Source organism: Ursus americanus, chromosome 5 (assembly GCF_024610735.1).
Source record: "Ursus americanus isolate L20-20 chromosome 5, mUrsAme1.1.p, whole genome shotgun sequence".
Lineage (NCBI taxonomy): Eukaryota > Metazoa > Chordata > Mammalia > Carnivora > Ursidae > Ursus > Ursus americanus.
Genome location: NC_142131.1, coordinates 26,242,007 through 26,262,485, shown reverse-complemented (window position 1 = coordinate 26,262,485; position 20,479 = coordinate 26,242,007).

Sequence of the window (20,479 nt, the reverse complement as noted above, 5' to 3'; positions counted from 1 at the left end):
CACTGGCAGGGGAATCCAAGTGTGGTCCCCAGACCAGCAGCAGGGGCTTTGACTGGGAGCTTGTCAGAAATGCAGCATCTCAGGCCTCACCCCAGACCTGCTGAATCAGAATCTGTGTTTATTAAGCCTCCCAGGTGAGTCATAAGCACATGAAAGTTCATGAAGAACAGCCTAAGTTACCCCTCTTAGAGACACGGGGGCTGGCGTCTTCATCTTCCAGCTTCGCCCCCACTCCCACCGCCACCCCCATCCCTCACTGACTAAGGCTGCTCTGGGGAGCACTGACTCCCTAGCACCGATGCCCACTACAGGGCAAGGGCTCTCAGGCAGAGCTCTCCCTCGGGAGGCAGCGAGACGCTGTCAGCTCGTGCTGGGTTCTGGAATGGTGGGTGCTGAGGCCATTCAGGCAAGGCACAGAAAGCCATGGTACTTATAATGTGCTGGGTATCAGAGGCCGCTGGGAGTCTTCTCATTTTAGGAATTGCCAACTTTCTCCAGGGTCTCTTCCTCTTCTTTGCTCCTGGCCCCTACTCTTGGGATAAGTCTCACCCTGGGGAGTTGGACTGTCCCATTTAGCATCTGGAGCCTCAAGCCAACCTTTCCCCCGTTTGTCTCTGTGGCCCCCGCTCACAGACAGACAAGCATTAGGTGAACAACTTAGGAGTCACCTAATGCACATGGAGTGAAGCACTTTATTTGTTTGAACAAAAGCTGTGTATATAGAGTCCGAGTTTTCCACTTCCCCAGATTTGCTGGGCCCCACCTTCATCCCAGGCACTGCCCAATGGAGACCCCTGGACGCCAACACCACTACTTGTCAATATGCTGGACTAGAGTGATTGTTTTCAAATACTGAACCAGGCTTGCATCCTAGAATAAATCCCACTTGGTCATGGTATATAATTCTTTTTATACATTGCTGAATTCTATTTTCTAATATTTTGTTAAGGATTTTTACTTCTATATTTTTGAGAGATATTGGTCTGTAGTTCTCTTTCTTTCTTATTACTTTCTTTGTCTGGTTTTGATGTCAGGTTCATAAAGTGAATCAGGAAGTATTCCCTTTACATTCTAGAAGAGGTTGCATAGATTTAAATGTTTTTCTAGAATTCTCCAGTGAAACCATCTGAGGGCTGGAGACTTTTTTGATAGGTTTCTAAATTATATATTCAATTATAAAAATAGTTCTAGAGCTACTCAACTTAGGTATTTCGTATGGGATGAGTTGTGGTAGGTTCTGGTGTTCGAGGAATTGGTCATGTTTGTCTCAGAGAAGGTGATTTACCAAAGGTAGAGATTGCACTAATGTCTGATCAGGTGCTTTGATGCCATGTGGCAGAGCCCCCCCATCTCTTCTTAGCCCCTGAAGTTGACCTTCCTTTGCCTCTAGTTTCCCCTCAGATCTCTTCAGTCTCCCGCCCTCAGCATTCCCTTGCTTTCTAAGCCAGCTCTCAAGCAATTCCCTCTCTAAGAGTGGTTCTCAAAATTCTCTGGCCCCACCCAGACGTGCTAAATCAGAAACTGTGGGGTGAGGCAATAATCTGTGTTGGAACAAAAATTGCACGTGATTCTGTTGCACACTAATGTTTAAGAATCACTGGGGTGGAGCTGTCATCGCAGTCTTTCCCAAGCATGTCTGCAGTTTGACAGGCGCAGGAGAAAGAGCCCCAGTCTCAGGTCCAGAGAGATGGGTTTGTGTCTGAGTTGGACTCTCCTCTTGCTGGTGTTGATCGTGAACATGTCACTCAGCTAATTTGTGTCATTAGGTTTTCTTCTTTTTATAAAAGGGGGATGTCCTCCCTACTTCATAAGATTGTAATTTGATAACAAATGTAATCATGATAAACACTATTTACTGAGGGTCCTTTAATCCTCACAACAACCCTGAAAGTAATAATCCCTTTTTAGAGTTGAGAACTCAAGCACAGATAATATAATCAATACTCATAACATGCTGCACAGCCCTGTGAAGCGGGGGAACTATCAAAATGGCTATTTCATAGATGAGGAAACTGAACAACTTACCCAAGACCATGCAAGGAAGTCGTAAAGCCAGGATTCAAGTAGTTTGGCTTTTTGTCTCAGCTAGGCTGAGAAGTTGACCGATGGGGTCAGATTTGTACAATTCGGAAATGGGAGAGATGGGAGTTTACCCAGATCTTTCTAACTCCAAAGGCCATACTTCTTCTAGTCTAAGTCACTTCATTCATTCATTCATTCATTCATTCATTCATTCATTCATTCACTCACTCATTCAGTGCCTATTCATGAGTGCCTACTGTGTCCCAGGGACTGTTCTAGGCTTTGGATACATGAAATGGTGAGTGAAATAGGAGTCCCTGACTTTATAGAATTTGTAGTTTAATAGATAGCATAGGAAAATGTGACAGAAACACACATCATTCTAATAAGGATGAAACGAAATGATAAATACAGTTGGAAACTGGCTGATGGCTGTGGGCAGCTCCTCAGATTATATCCTACCGTTGACCATCTACTAGACTGAAGGTCAATCTTGATTCGTGTACATGTTTTGTAAACAATAACAAACTTACAGAAAAGTTAGAAGTCCCCATACAAAGAACTTATTTTTCCCTGAAACATTTGAGAGTAAGTATGTCAACCCGATGACCTATTACTCCCAAACACTTTGGTGTGAATTGCCTATAAACAGGACATCCTCCTGTTGAGCCAGAATACACTGTCAAGGAAAGGAAGCTAACCTAAACGCTTTATCACCGCTAGTCCTCGGACTCATTCGCGTTTCCCCAATTGTCCCAATGATGCTTTGTGTTACATTCGGTGATTCTCTCTCTTTCGTCTCCTGCTGTCTGAAAGGAGTCTTCAGTCTTTTTTTTTGAGGCCCATAACCTTACTACTTTTGAGGGCTACAGGCCAGTTATTTTGTAACATGACCCTCAGTTTGGGTGTCGTCTGACGTCTCCTCATAACGAGGTAGTTTCTGTGTCTTCAGCGGCAATGTCACAAAATGATGCCGCATTTTTTTTTTTTAAGATTTTACTTATTTATTTGACACAGCGAGAGAGAGAACATAAGCAGGGGCAGAGGAAGAGGGAGAAGCAGGCTTCCCGCTGAGCAGGGAGCCCAACATGGGGCTCGATCCCAGGACCCTGGCATCATGACCTGAGCCGAAGGCAGATGCCTAATGGCTGAGCTACCCAGACGTCCCGACGCTGCATTCTTGTGCATTATCAGGGAACACCCGGTTTCAATCTGTCCCATTTTTGATGACGCTCATTTTGGTCATTTGATTAAAGTGCTGCCTACAGCCTTTTCTCCAGAAAGTTTCCCCTTTGTAATTTATAAGCATTTTGTGTGGAGGTACTTTGAAACTATATAAATATCTTATTCTTCATTAAGTTTTTGATTTATACATTAACTTATTTATATCTCTGTGACTTATGGTTTCCTATTTTATTCGATGGGCTATACTCTCTTATCATCCTTATTTATTTTGATGCTCAAATTGTCTTCAGTTGGGCCAGAGGAAACCCCCTCAAGCTGGCTTCTGGGTTGTTGTTGTTGTGTTGAAATGTCCGTTCTCTTCTTTTGTAATTCTTCATTTTCCAGTACAAACAGGTGTTCCGAGCTCGTCTTGCATTTTTTCCCTTCCTCAGCCCCAGAACTAGGCATTTCTTGAAGGAAGCCTTGTTCCTTTTAGTGGGAAACAAAGAGCGTGTGATAACTTCTCATAAAACAGCCTACAAATGTTCTTTCTGGCAGTTCCACACTTTGTAAAGAGCCCTTATGCTTTTTGCTTAATAATATACTGCCTTAAATTTTAGAATCATTTAATACAAGCATGTCTTTTCTCTCTAAATAGATTAGATAATTTAGTACATTATTTTATATGCCTAATATTGACCAGACACTGGGCTAAGCATAAGCTAAGGCCCCTGTTCTTAGGAAGCGCTCAGTCTCGTAGGGTAATGTGATAAGGGCATATCAAAAGATACGATACACAGTGCCATGGGGACACAGAAAAGGGAAACGCTCCTCTGCACAGCCGTGCCCAAAAAGTCTTCATCACTTTGGCAATCAAGCAGCAGGACCAAGCATCCTAAGCAAGGAAGAATGCTTCTGGGGCTCTCGGAGTTGACTAGATATGGAGAACCAGGCTTGACAGTGGGCAGGAGCAAAGGCAATGCTTCAGAGCTGGGAAGCATAGCAAAGTTGCTCATTAAGAAGATTCTGGTAAGGCTTGCCTCTGCTCCTTCCTGTGGAGCATGGTCAAGATCTAAAGTCTCAGGAGAGAACATTTACCTGATTGAGCTTAAGTCATACGTCTGTTCATGACCCTACGGCTCAAGAAGGGTACAGGGAGGGGTGAAGTCTGTTTCTCTCAGTTTCAGTAGAGGTGAGACAGGTGCCTGGAATTACCTTTTTTTTTTTTTTTTTTTAAGATTCCACCCATTTATCTGTCAGAGAGAGAAAGCACAAGCAGAAGGAGCAGCAGGCAGAGGGAGAAGCAGGATCCCCGCTGAGCAAGGAGCCTGATGCAGGACTCGATCCCAGGACGCTGGGATCATGACCTGAGGCAAAGGCAGATGCTTAACTGACCGAGCCACCCAGGTGTCCTGGAATTACCTTCTCACTAAGATTAAACAGTTATTCTCCAGGGGCACCTGGGTGGCTCGGTTAAGTGTCTGGCTCTTGATTTCAGCTCAGGTCATGATCTCAGGGCTGTGAGATCGAGTCCTACATTGGACTCCATGCTCAGTGTGGAGTCTCCTTGAGATTCTCTCTCTCTGCCCCTTCCCCCCACTTACGTGTGCACACTCTCTTTCTCCCTCTCTCTCATAAGTAAATAAATAAATCTTTAAAAAAAAAAACAAGTTATTCTCCGAAAGGAAATTAAGCTCTGATTAGGAATGGATAGTGGGAGCTAGACAAATTTTAAAAATTACCAATGGGCCATACAAGGGCATTCAGGCATGTGGAAGACTATGGGGAAAGGCAAGTTCTTGGTAAAGTTGTTGAACTGCTGGATCAAGCTTCACCTGAACCAACCCTTTGGAGCTTTCCAGTTACATGAACAAATAAGTCTTTCCTATGTCTCCTCCTACTCTCCCTTCCCGTCTTTTTGCTTTGAGACCATCTGAGTTTGGTTATCTGTCATGTGTAACCAAAAGATTTCTGATACACTACACAATGCTCTTATACAATTCCTGGCAGTTCTTTTTATTTCCTATGAAAATATTCATTTCTATTTATTTTTTCAATCTCTGGGTGACATAAGAGTGGCTCATTTTTAGCTCATATCAGGTAAGTGATCCAGCTTATAGTATCATACTTTTATTTTAAGTCACTTTCCTCAGATAGGCAATATATGAAGACGTTGGATTGTACTCTTTGTATCATCCTAATAAAACAAAGGAAACATTATGTTGGAAATAGTGTTTTCTTACGTCAGTTTTGAAATCAATTTTTCAGCCATGCAGCTGATTGTGCTAGAGATACAGAACACAGTCATCAGTGTGTCCTCAAATCAGGCAACTGGTCAGTCATCACTGGGCCTCACCTCACATGCCCTATATAGGTGCTGTTGGGTACACAAAGCAGTGTCAAACAGATCAAGGTCAGTTCCTGTCCCTATAGTAGACTAAGAAAATAACCTAAGAAGAATGGGGACTCCCATTGAACAATGGGGTCTGTGTCCATTCCCCTAGAATCTGGGCAGGCTTGTGACAGCTTCCTACAATAAGGCATACGCTTTGTGACTATGTGATATTCTGTGACTTCCAAGGCTTGGTCATAAAATGCCATGAGTTTCTGCCTGGTTCTCTTGGCACTCTTTCTGGAGGCAGCCAGCTTCCCTGTAAAATCCAAGTGCCTCGAGACTACCATGCTGAAAGCTATGTGGTAGGTCTCTGGTCAACAGTCCAGGCTTAGCTCCCAGCTGATGGCTTTAACTGTCAGTCATCTGAGTGAGCCCTCTTGGATAACCAGTCTGGTCAAGCCTTGAGAAAGACAGAGCTCAGCTGACATCTTGCAAGTGCATGAGAGACCCCAAGCAAGAACTGGCCAGGCAAAGAGTTTCTATGTTCCTGATACACAGTTGTTTTCATAAAAAAAATGGTTGTTGTAAGCTGCTGAGTTTGGGAGTAACCTGACCTGTTGTGCAGTAATAGTAACCATAACAGGGATCTAGAGTGGGCACATTCTCTTCATTTGTAGTCCTGTCTCTAAAAGTTGTGGGTCTTAGAGCAAGAGTCCAAACCGAGGCCCACACACCATGTGTCTAAATATTTAAGGCTATAAATCAAGTGAGCAAATTGTTAAATAAAATATGTGCTATCATCTCATCTTAAAATATACATTCATGATGACAAGGTAGAAAGTTGGCAAAATGTAAAATATAACCGAATTTAATTATTGTTAGACATGTCTGTTCTGCGGATGGGCTGGTGATGTTTGCATGAGTAACTGTTCCATATTGTAAAAAGGTACATGGCTGCTGTGTGCCACTGTTAGAAGTCCTGCCTCAATTCCCAAGGATCTCCTGAGTCAGGAATTAGAACAAGAGGGGGAAAAAAGAGATAGCATTCCTGGGAAATATCTTGGCATGCCATAGAATCGATTGTATACCTAACCGTCCCACAGTAAAATTTTTGTCAAGTGAGCTAATTTCTCATTTCACTTACCTGAGAAATTTTCCCACTCAGATTCTCATACTCTCTAAAGCAGTGTTAATCGCCGATACTGAAAAAAAAAAATAAACCTTTATTAAATTCAAATGCAGGCCCCTTTTGATTGAGAACATAAGGCAAGCAGGGGGGAGAGGATTTTCCTAGGGCCTGGACAGTATTACCTATCAGATGGATACTTAGGCTTAAGGATAATGCCAGGTCAGGGCTGTGGGCCTGATCCCAAGAGGCAGAGAATCTCTTACATGCTTTAATAGACATTTGGGTGACTGCACTTGTGATCCATGGAGCCCTTGAACATGCGGGATCAGGGCAGAGGCCCCTTTTTCTGTAAGGGCATGGCCTCTTCATTGTTCCATGACATAAGGCCAGGTGTCTGGGAAACAACGGTAGGAATCTAATTATGTGGGATTTTATCCACCGCCAGCTCCCAAATTCCAGCAATAGAGAACAACGATGAGACTGCAAACCTACTGTTCAGTTATTCATATTCAGCCACTGTTTTCATTCATTCAGCCCTTACCGTGCACCAGATACTCTTCCAGGCACAGTAACGAGCAAGGCAGTCAGAGTTTCTGCTCTCCGAGAGCTCACATTCTAGTGAGCAAAGACCAAGGATAAGCACACAGATAAACTAAAAAGGAAGATAATTTGACATCAAAATAAATGCTATGAAGAAAATAAAGCACAGAATGGGGTGGGGTCAGGAAGGGGCGCTCTGGGGCGGGTCACCGTTGGGCCGAGACCCAGAATAAGAGTGGGAGGCAGGAATGCAAACATGGGGCAGATCAGCTAACTGGACTTCTTGATATTAGAGGGTTAAGAAAAACCCCTTTTTAAACCTCAGTACCTGCTGAACTTAAGTACTTTGGCCCACTTTTTTGGTATAGGCTATAGCATAACAAATATATAACCTTTCATACTTAGGGAACTTTTGCCACCTTGCTGACTAATGCACAGAATATAGACGTAGAGTATGTTATGATTAGACCAAATCTAACCCGGCATCCAGAACATTCCCTACAAAATACATAGCTCTACTAGATTTTTGTCTATTAGCTTACTTTTCTGCTTCTCTTTCTCAAATAGCAAAGTAGTAGCAAATTAGGTCTTGGAGACCTCTCATTAATTGTCTATAACTGATTTTAATATGAAAGAAAACTTGGCTAGGTAAGTTTTTAAAGAGCTAAATCTCCTTAGAATGTGATTCTTTAGGCCTATACACATTATGAAATTCTTAATTAAAGATACTTGAAGTTGTAAATTATTAGTCAGCCAGTGTATCTCACAGCTGAAATGGAGCAAAACTTAATTTTTTTTAAATTAAAAAAAGGAAATTTACCAGTTGGTTTTAAGGGAAATATGCATGTATAATTTGGGATTTTCTCTCTCTTTTTTTTTTTTTTTTTGGTAAGCAGTAAATATTCATTCATATAATTGAATCAACCTAAGAATTTTTTTTCGGTATTTTCCAATTATAAAAAAATCATCACACTTTATTATTCGTAATCCTAGCAATATTTATAGTTGTGCATGCCAGACAGTATACAAGGTGATTTATATACATGATTTCATATAATTGTCATGAGACCCTGAATGGATTGTTATAGGTACTATTAATAATTCCTATTTTATATTTGAGAAAATAAACACAATTTACATGGTGGGAGATGGTGAAGCCAGGAACTGAACCTGACTTCAGAGTCAACTTAATGCTCGAGATTATGACAATAATTTCCCAGATATTTTGTGTTATTTTACATATTATTCTTTATAAAATTGCCATGATTATATTCTAACTTTCATAATTAACTTGAAACTTACTTTATCCTTGAGTTTGTTTTTTTAATAATTATAACTTCATAAATTCAGCATATTTTATCAAAATTTTTTTTGTAAAGTGAAACTTTATTCTAAAACATATCTAAAATTGCAAGACAAAAGTATCACTGAAACAGGTAAATGTATATGTATAGAGAATGGTTAAACATAAAAAATGTAATTTTAGACTTTTAAAGAAGTCTTCATCAATAAAGCCCAACTTAAATTTTTTTTAAAACAGTTTAAATTATGTATATTAACTCTGGTGTAATTCCAATAACGTAGTCAAAGTAAAATACAAAACTATATAAAAGCTGTGAATTCAAGTTCAAAAGCATCATATATGTCTACATCTGATGATTCTGTGCAGATATAGAGTATATTCAAATTAACTGTAGTCTAATTCAGAACAAATTGCACGACCAAGTAAAGAAAAATGTCCATAATAAATCATAGACGAATGAAGATTTTTAAAAATGTCTGTCAAAGGATTTATTTCTAAAATCTCCTTTATGATCTGGCAACTGCTTCCTCTGCGTCTTCCCCTATCTCCAAAAACAAACAAACAAACAAAAAAAACCCAAACAAACCTGTTCTGGGGGCGCCTGCATGGCTCAGTCGCTTAAGCATCTGCCTTCAGGTTAGGTCTTGGGGTCCTGGGATCAAGCCCCACATCAGGCTCCCTGCTCAGCGGGGAGTCTGCATCTCCCTCTGCTCCTCCCCCTGCTCATGCTCTCTCACTCTCTCAAATAAATAAATAAATAAATAAGATCTTAAAAAAAAATCAGATTCTGTAAGTCTGATGTTTACCACTGCATGGATTATTAGACAATGGGTATTTTAAGACCTTTTCATTAAAATTACTTTCTTGTGACATCTTTTTCTCATCAATATATCTTCTTCATTTTCTAAACATTTCAGGTATAAAAATCTCATTACTACATCAGTGTATTCTTAAGGTAGCTTTCTTCCCTGAAGCGGACATTTAAAGTTCTCTTCAAATGAATGAAAAAGAACAGACATTCTCCACAAGAACATGATGATGTCATAAAAATATATTTTTATGCTTTAATACCTCAGTTCTTTAAATATTATTAGCAACTTCACCAGGTCAGAGTTTTATAGCTTAGACACAATAAAAGTTCAGAATACAGTCAAGGGGATAAAAGTCTTGTACAGATACAGGCATTTTAAAAATTCTTGTTAAATACATGAATAGGCTTAACATATCAATTCGGGAACATATTTAATCACGTCACTTCTGGTTCTCATTAGCTCTTAGGTGCTTCATCTGAAGTTGTGTTTTTGTTTTTGTTTTTTTTTCTAGAGGTTACACGTATTCCTTATTAGGAACATATCTCCAACTTCCTGTTTGGGGGGCAGTCAAATTCTTATGTTTTGTTTCACTTAAACATAAAATCTGAAACCATAACACTCTTAGAAGAAAACATAGAGTAAAAGCTCCTTGACCGTGGTCTTGGCAATGATTTTTTGGTTATGACACCAAAAGCACAGGCAACAAAAGCAAAATAATTAAGTGGGATTACATCAAACTAAAAAGCTTCTGCACAGCAAAGGAAACAGTCAACGACGTGAAAAAGTAACCTACAGAATGGGAGAAAATATTTTCAAACCATATATCTGATAAGGGGTTAATATCCAAAACATAAAAGGAATTCCTACAATGTAAGAGCAAAAAAAATCCTGATAACCTGATTAAAATATGGGCAAAGGACCCGAAGAAGACATACTCATGGCCAACAGGTGCCCAGCATCACTCATCATCAGGGAAATGCAAATCAAAACTACAATAAGCTATCACTTCATACCTATTTAGGATGTCGTTTATTAAAACAACAGCAACAAGATAAGATAAAAAGCATTGACAAAGATCTGGAGAAAAGGGAAACTTTCTATACTACTGGCAGGAATATAAATTGGTACAGCCATTATGGAAAACAATAGTTAGCTTTCTCAGAATTAAAAATAAAACTACCATATGGTCCATTTATCCCAGTTCTGGGTATTTATCCCAAGGAATTGACATCAGGATCCCAGAGAGATACCTGCATTCCTCTGTTCATTGCAGCATTATTCCCAATAGCCAAGATATGGAAACAACCTCAGCGTCCATCCATTGATGAATAGGTTTAAAAATGTTATTTATATTACAATGGGAAATTATTCAATCTTTAAAAAAAAGAAGGGAAATATTGCTATTTGCAACAACATGGATGGATCTGGAGGATATTATGTTAAGTTAAATAAACCAGACACAGATAAATACTGCATGATTACACTCATATGTGGAATCTAAAATAGTGAAACTGAGAGAAACAGAGGGTAGAATGGTGATTATCAGGGGTTGGGGTGAGGGGGAAATGGGGAGGTGATGTACAAGGGGTAGGAAGTTTTGGTTATGTGGGATAAGTTCTGGAGATCTGATACATACTATAGTGCTTATAGCTAACAATACTGTATAAGAGACTGAACATTTTCTAAGAGGGTGTATCTTCTGTTAAGTGTTTTTATCACATACATACACACAAATAATAATAATAAAGGGGCAGGAAGGGTGTTGTATATATTGAGTTGTATGTATGTATATATCATTGAGTTGTATATATTAAATATACAGCTTTTTACCTGTCAAGCATAGCTCAATAAAATGGTTGAAAACAAGCAAGCAAAACATAAAAGCTTTAAAAATTTTAAGAACTTTACTGCTCTTTGATGTCAGTCATCCAATCATCCACTGGAAATATACGAATGCTGATATTTCTGGAGACCTGTATGCTCTCACACATCTCTTATGTTCAGGGAGAGGAAAGCTCCTTTGGCAAAGAGCATGTGATACTCATTCTGCTGCCCTGCAGACATGACTGCCATCCCAGCCAGAGGTGCTCTCTGCGTGCACTCTCTACCTTCCTACCCTCCCTCTTTAATTTTAGCCTTTAAGTGTACATGTGAGCTGTTTGGGACACAGTAAGATCACCCCATTTTAATCAGCACACTCTCTAGTTAATTTTACTTGCTGACCTGTGAAGGAGGAAGTCTTATCTCATGGACATAAGCAGTTAATTATTATAAACAATCATTAAATACTCAAGTTTCAGAATTAGGACTGTGATTTAATTATTTTCCTTAAGAACATACTTAGTATTTTAATTTTTGAAAGCCATACAACTAATCAGTTGTAACAGGTATAATTGCCTCACCACCAACGGTGCCCCTTCCCCCCATATCAGGGGTTGAAGTAACTGAATGAATGTGTTTGGATGAAAAATACTGTACTGGCATGTTTTGATGAATTAGATTCACAGAAAAAAAAGTTTATAGATGAAATAAGCATGCATCTAAAATTTAAATTATTTGTAGATTTAAATTATATTGACAGATTTTTGTGAGTCTTAGTCTCGATACATTTACTGTAAATCATATTTAGGAACTGTTGATTGAAGAAGTGAATGTGGCTTGTTATAAGACAATCAGGTCATATTTCATTCATGTAAAGGACCAATAATTAAAGATGGGTGGGTATGCTCTTTCCCTCCTCTGATCTCTCCTATTGTTTCAAAACTTTGAGAGGTGTTTGACTAAAAGCGTTAATACATTTTCAGAATATTCCATTAGAGCTAAAATATAAAATATTAATAGACATTTGTTTCAGTGTTGTAATACGCTATAAAAAGCAGAGTGAACTTCAAGGATCATAAGCCTACCTAATATTGTATACCTAACATTTATCAGTAGAAACCGGGATCACGTTTAAAAAAAACAAAATGTCATCAGCTCGTTGTTGCGCTCTCATTTTCTACCAACCACAGGACACTTTCCTTGTTCCTTTCCTTAAAAGCTGCCTAAAACCCAGACAGACAAGAAAGAGTAAAAACAAAACAACCCCCCCCCCCCAACAAAACCAAGTTTATGTACTATAAACCATAAATTCCTAAAAATGTCATTAAGGAATTAGAAGTTAAAAGTAAGATCTGCAATAGGTTTTGTAGGTTTCTGTGGGAAGTAACAGAGGGGGTTGGTGCCAGGGAGGCAGTTGTGGTTCATTCTAAGTAGCTGCTAACTTGTGCCTTATTGACTCAAGGAACAACCTGATCAGTGTTTACTAACATTGTTTCTATAATAGAACCCCAGGGACCAATGGGGAGAGATACAAGTAGGAACAGATTGAGAAAGATTACTGACAACTGGCTTGCATGTACACAGTGAGTCTGGTGGTAGAGCTGAGGAGTATGGTTAGCCCCAAAACAAAACATCTTGAAAAATTGCTTAATGGTGAAATGAGTTCTTTTATCAAAATGTACTCATTCATCAGAGGCAAAAATGACAGCAATTGTGAGATGCCATTACCATGTGCCGTAGTAGTTTAGATCTGTATTGACTTGGCTTTTAGTTAACTGTATTTTCCTGGAGTCTTTTTGTCTTAATAATATTCCAAAAAAGATTTGACTTCTTTTTTTCCCCAGTGCCTAAGTTACTCCTTGAGGAATAAAGTAGGTGTTTCAAGAGCCACATTAATCCTTTTCAACTAATAGCTACTCATGAAGGTGCATTAACTCTTCAATAATTCTAAATAAGACCTTAACTACAAGGACTAACTGTAGGTACGAGAGATAATAGAATTCCCAAATGAGATGAGAGAGAGAGAGAGAGGTAGATACATAGAGAGGATTTAATGCAATTGTACTCACAAAACTTATGTGAATTACTTGCTGAGCAAGTTAGATTTCAGTTGATCAAGATAATGCATGATTGGAAAACTAATTTCTTCATTGACCTGCAAGGGTATTCTCTATGCACTCTTCTACTGTGAAAGGAAAAGAGGTGCCTTTTTTTAAAATGTTTTTTTTTATTATATTATGTTAGTCACCATACAGTACATCCCTGGTTTTTGATGTAACGTTTGATGATTCATTAGTTGCATATAACACCCGGTGCACCATGCAATACGTGCCCTCCTTACTACCCATCACCAGCCCATCCCATTCTTTTTTAGTCCTTTTTTTGAAGTTTCCATCCCCACCCCCATCTTAATTCACACCCCTTGCCTTAAACTTGGCTTGAGAAATGATCCTTATGAGGTAGGCAGAGGCTGTCAAACTTGCAGCTGAAGGAAAGGGAGAGTGTTGCGCTCAGGCCCGGTAAGCAAACGGAATTCTTTCAAAGGAAGATGGGGGAGCCAATCCTGCAAATGAATGTCTTGGTCCTTTGCAGTAAGACTCCTCCTCTGGCCTCATCTCTTCTGGAACGTAAAGGTCAAAGGAAACTGCACACAGCCACCTTCACGTCTCAGTGCACTGGCTAAGTATCTTAGGAGAATAAAGAATTCCTAATAGAAAACTAATCTTATAATTCTTTGTTTGCATTCCAGAATTGTGCAGACTACACTTTCCACTTCAAACAGTTCCACATACAAACATCCTCAGAAACCAGTTCTTTTACATCTCAGATCTGCCTTGTATTTGAGTCTGAAAATTTTTTCTATGTACTCTTTTAACGTAATCACTGAAAATAAAAATTAGTAGCCAAGTAGTTATGTAAGGAATGTCTTGAACTCTAAGCACATTTTTAATATTTAAGTTCATTTTCACCTTTTAAACAAATGGGAAAATATAAATTCAACTTATGAAGTAAAGAAGCATTTACTCTAAAGAGTTTGAAAGCTGAAATATGTTAATAAATCGCTGCACATGGATACTCTCTCTCTCCAAAGCCAAAGTGACTCAGATATTTTTAAAATCTCTTTTGGTGAAGTCCTTAGTTTCTGAATTCTATATATCTTTTGTGTACAGGTTTTTATGCCAGAAATAGATATGAAGTATCTTAATTATCGGCATTTGTATCTAAAAACAGTTGGAATAATGTAGCTTATTTTTGGCAAGTGGAATCAAGATCACCACAAAGGGATCTCTAATATAAAGCCTATAGTATACAGTTTCATCTACAGCCGGAAGGAATCTGCACAATAGGTTAGGAATTCACTGTATGCCTTTAACTTCTGAAGTTTACGTAGCAGGTTATGATTAATTACTCACGTTGGTAAATGCCAATTTTCTACTCATTAGGAGTGTTACCCATAAAAATAAAGCTATTCGTTATTTTACCAGTAAAAATGGGTTTATTTGGGAATAGCAGAGAATTGCAGTTCAGGACGTGCAAGCCGTGTTAAAACCATAGGCAAGAACTGAGAACAGACGAGAAGAACACTCTTCTTTAGAGGAAAGTGGGTACTTGGGAGGGGCCATTAAAAACAAAAAATCCGTTGGAGTAAACTGAAGTGTAGTGGCTTTTCATCGGTTGTGTTTTGACAGTCTTTTATTGGCTAGGCTGTTGCCGGGCAGGAAGGAAACCGTTCTTCCTTCTGCTGAGGTGGTCAAGTGTAGACTTCTTCCCGTCAGGAACGCAAGGTATCCTCTCTTCCAGTGAAGGCTCTCCAATTGACAATTAGCAGTAGAACATGAGAGCGCCCCCTGTTGGCGTCCCCGCTTCCTCTTCCTTTCATTACTTTTCACAGGAGTAAGAACATCTATTTGTGCAAGGGCAACGAAGAAGATATCTGATTTAATCATTTATCTGCTCCAAAACTCCTCTTCAATTGGATAAACTCATACATCTCCAGTGCCACTTTAATGCACAAGTGGGATGAACAGAACCTCCTTTTTGAGGCCCAGTATAAACTTGATGAGAAGCAGTACTGCCAAGTAAACCAGGAAGATATTTTATTTTAAACAGATTTGAAATGAACATCTATGTTTTCTGGAACATAAACTTTTCCAATCTGTATTTCATGTTTGCTGAAGTGCCTACTGCCAGAGCAAAACAACACAATATTTCTGGTTACTTGAAGGAGAAACTGTTGCTATTAGTTATTCATTTTTGCAAATACACAGTTCAGTAACTCTCTTTTACACAGAAACATTATGCAAATCTTTCCAGCATTTGAAAATATGGTAGCAAATACCTTTCCAAACAACAAGGTTTTAAATCATCTGGGAAGTGAGGTAATCAGAGACAGCTTGCCAGACCTCTGTTCACCCTGGACCATTTCCCCTCTGAGATGATTTAAGACGCTCATTTTAGAGATACTCATGGCATACAAGCTCTACAGAGATTTGGGCTTCGCATGCTTTACATTCTGAAGTGAGCTTTACTGGACCATGTAATTTTGCACCCAGAAATCTTTCAGCAAGATTACTATTTTTGAGAAGAGCCTGAGATTATTGCACTGCCTCGATTTCACATGGTATTTTTGCTAAATGGATTGAATTTTAAACTCTGATGAGTCAATATTGAGCGTTTGGTTATGGTCTGATTTTGTGGAGTAATTATCCTTAGACGCACTGGCTTTACAAATCTATCTTTGGTGCAAATTAGATTTGGCTCCTATGTTGGTTTTGATTTGGTTATTTATTTGGTCCAATACATTTCTTATTAGTAACTGTTACAGTGAGCATCTCAGTTCTCAATCTGGGAACTTTTGTGGTGAGATGGATCTCCTGCAATTGCTAATGCTTCCATTTTCATTGAACACTTTCATATGTGCCCTATATTTTTTAAAGTGTTAATTGGATTCTCTCTTTTTTCATAGATACAAGTTTAGCTCGCTGGGGGTTTTTCATTGGATTGCAAAGTATGCTGAGGTAAATACTTCTCAAAAAACGATGAAGTAAATATATACAAATCTGACTAGTAACTGCTTGGGGTAATAGCATGCTGAGTTCTCAAAATTAAAATTAATATCACTTTCAATGATTAACAATATGTTCTGTTACAACAATTTTGAGACCACTTAGTATGTAATATCCCTTCAGTCACAAGTGAATAACTAACTTGATGACAAAACAGTGAGCACCACAAAAGACTATATAAAGAATAATACATTTGATTTTACAATTCTTAAGCCATTTTTTTCTGAAGCAATATTTACATAAATAATGTTGAATTCTTTTATACAACATATACTAATTTATTATATGCAATAATTGAGATTAAATTGCAAGCACATTTAAATGCAATTTTTTTCATGTGACATGACTAGACATCAAGAGGTTCCTCCCTATTACCATCAAGAATTACGTGCTGTAAGATGCAAAGACACAATCTTGTGAGGAAAATCTGAGACCACTGTACATTGAGAAGAGCAGCTATAGCCAAGCAGAGCCCAACACATACTTCAAGGGAAACTTTGCAAACTGAATGAGACAGCTTAACATTTATATGTACAATGTCTATTGGTTCCAGATCTTTCCAAAAAGGGATGCCATATTTCTCATCAGACAATTTGTGTAGGGAGTAAAACTTCTGGAATTTCTTTATAAATCTTTATGCCTCTTTTGATGTAAAGTGCTTCTTTCAGGAGTACATTGAGAGTGGGGGGAAGGGGAAATTGGAGGAAGGTGGTCAAAAGGTAAAAATTTCCAGTTATAAGATAAATAAGTACTGGAGGTGTACTGTACAACATGGTGACGAAGGCTAACATGGCTATATAATATGCAGGAAAGTTATTAAGAGAGTAAATCCTGTGTTCTCATCACAAGGAAAACATTTTTTCCCTTTCTTTTTTTTTTTATTGTATCTATATGTTAGCTGTACCTATTCTGGTAATCATTTCATAATATACGTAAATCACATAATCATGCTGTACCCCTTAAATTTATACAGTGAAGTATTTTAATTATTTCTCAATATAAGTGGGAACAAATCCAACAACTACGACAATTTGGGGGCTACTGCAAAAATTGAATATAGATTGGTTGTTAGATAATATTGGGGAATTTTTGTTAACTTTAGTTGTGATAATACTGTTGTTACATAGCATAAGTCAGCCACCTATAGCTGGTGAATCACATGCCTGCTTTTGTAAATAAAGTTTTATTGGACCATAAAAAAGGAATACCTTGAACTATGAGAACAAATACTTGATGACTTTTTCTTGATATTTGATACATATTATCTGAGGCTTGGGTATGCAGACACTCTAACCCCTTTTCCTTCATTTTGGACTCTTTACACTGTTATCTCACTCGCCAAGAGGAGCTGAGGAGGAGTTAAACTAATTCTGCTGGCTTTTATTTATCTATGCTAAATCTTTTCTTAGTTATAGGACTCCTACCTATTTTAAATTCAGGGACCATTCAGTTGCCTTGCTACCCACTCTCCATTTCCCAGAAAACAGGCACCTTGTTAAAATTGCCTGACAAATTACTTGAGGTAACCTTTGGCTCAGTAAGGTGTTTGGCCATTGGAATTTATAGCATTTTCCTTTCTAATCACTATGTACAAATGTGTTGCATTGCTGAACTAGAAAGCCTCGTTCGGATCGAAACCATAATACTAGAAACAATACTTAAATACTGTGGGATCAGTATTAAAGAATTTATTGGGAAAAGATTTATATATTTAATTTATATCTGGGATGAAGTTTTAATCTCAGTTATAGATCTTTTTCCTCCTAAGTTTTTATTTATCTACAGAGTAGTGTTCAGAACCTACTTCAGAATCTTTTTTTGGACAGTGGTGAACTCAGACAACCATCTGTACTCTGTACAATTCATCAGAAAGATGAAAGCACTTGAGGAGAAGCATAGTTTTGCATAAATTACCTGCATAATTGCCTCAGATTTCCACATTATGTACAATACTGTTTGGAATAAAATATAAAACTATCATCCATTAACAGATATTTGATAACCATATTAATTATTTTTGGTGTTTGGTTTAGTTATCTGACACATAGAACCAGCCACACACAGGCTTTTCTTAATGCATATAAATTCCTTGACACTATAGACTCCCTGGTTTTTATGTTAGGCATAATGTCTATCTACTTCAGTCATATACACAGATCCACATTAGTTATATTTTGATTTATCATTCAGAAACACTTATGCTTGCTTCTGATGAATAATTTTCCTTACTTTTTCTATAGGTAATAAAGCAGAAGCTAGAAACGAAAGGGTAGAAACTGTAAATGAAAAGTCGTATTTTTAAAATTAAGTGTGAAAACAGGTGCTAAATTAAGGGACATTTACGTACATTTTTATGGCAACTTTCCCCACTCCATGAATTGCTCAGGTATTTGCACCAAGACATTAAGTGATAAATCCACTTGAGAATAAATGCAGTAATGGCCATGTGTGCACGCTAAATTTACAGAATGTGTCAAGTAGCTGACGACCGTGGTTGAACTAAGGATATGTAGATTACAAAGAATCATCCCAGATTTCAATTATATTTATACATAATTTGTGCATTTGTAGAAACCTTACAAATAATTCTATTTTTCTAGGATGACATTATAGGTAACAATTTAATACATGTGGTAAAAAAACATATTAAACTCTTAAAATCACAATTAGGTAAATTAAATAATCCGATCGGCTCATAGCTATCATGAATAAAGAATTCTATGAATAAAGACTATTCCATTTTCCATACTGGAAACAACAGCATTTCTTTTATTCACTCTAACATACAGTTTCTGTTAAATTTTTAGTCTTCTCAATGCAAGAAAAATAAAACATTTCTAAATATGCCCTGGTAGAAACTAATATACACATTTTAATCAGGAGTTTATATTAAGAAAATTTCTAAGGTATTGCTAAATGTAAAGTAGATTTGCTTTCAAATTACATCAACTGGACAGATTATTTGAATTCCTTCCTAATAACTAGATGGTTAATTACATTTTACTGAGCAATTTTACCAGGACATGATAGAAATTTAGCTGACAAGGTATTGTATTGTGTTCTGAGAACACGTGAGGAATCCAAATTTCACTTCCTTGGCCATATACTGAGGTCATAGGATGCAAAAGAGAAAGTGGGGTAAAGTTTTAATGTTAACTAGGAACAAATCCTTGATAGCATTTTTAAAGGAATATTAATACTCACTTTTCTAATGTTAATTGCATATTTCATTTAAAAAATGAAATGCTAAATAGTTCTAGGAACAGACCATAATATTTCAACGCCTGGGATAATCAAAACAAGTCCAGTTTATCCTGAGGATAATAAATCCACAAAGGGAGAAGAGACAAACTGTAATTCTATACATGAAAACACTCAGTCCCACTTCAAAATTTTCAGTATCTACAGATAATACTGCATTTCCTTTTTAGGGATGTAGTCAGCAAAAATATTTACATTAAACTACTTACAGAAATTATTTTTCTTCTATTCAGGAAGACCGATGACGTTAACATTAACGCAACATTAAGTTACATTAAGTTAAGGAAACTTAACAGAGGAAATTCTCCTTAGGAGACTTATTCAACTGAGAATTTCTCTTTAGAATATAGTTTAGAAAAGTAATTAAAGTGGTCTAAGGTGTTTTTCATCTATAGGTCATCTCTTTCAATCTGATTTACAGTTCATACGTAAAGCTGATGCTTTTGGTAAAATAAATTAGGGAATGTCAATTCAATTTCTTGTAAACAAGTATCTACATAAAAAAAACCACTATAATCATTGCATGATTACTGGCAGTGAAGTACCAAGGAATAAAAGATCATTTATGCTCTTACCTTCAGATGCAGTGCCTTCCTAAGAAGGTCTGAGGTGGACAAGCTAACATGGGTATTGTTAAAGCTGGGCACCGGAGATTCCATCTGCTTATGTCTTGTATTACTCTCTTTTCATCCCAAATCACTTTTATCATCTACTTTACCAATGAAATAAAAAGCAATCAAAGGAAAGAATTACATTTAATTGTTACCGGTTGTAATATAACATAATGTAAGTCACAGTGGGAGTGTTTTGTGAGCAAACCTCTGATCACCACCCCCAATATACGCATGTGCACGCGCTCACACAAGTATGCAAAACAGAAGTGTATTAATAGTGGGTCACCATTGTTCCTTTGACTTGTCCAGTCTTTCTCAAGTTATGCTTCAAAGACCCAGGGGGTCTTTTACACTTGCTTACGACTGGGTACGACTGTTTTAAGCAAACAGACTCCTGCTTCTCATTGTGAAC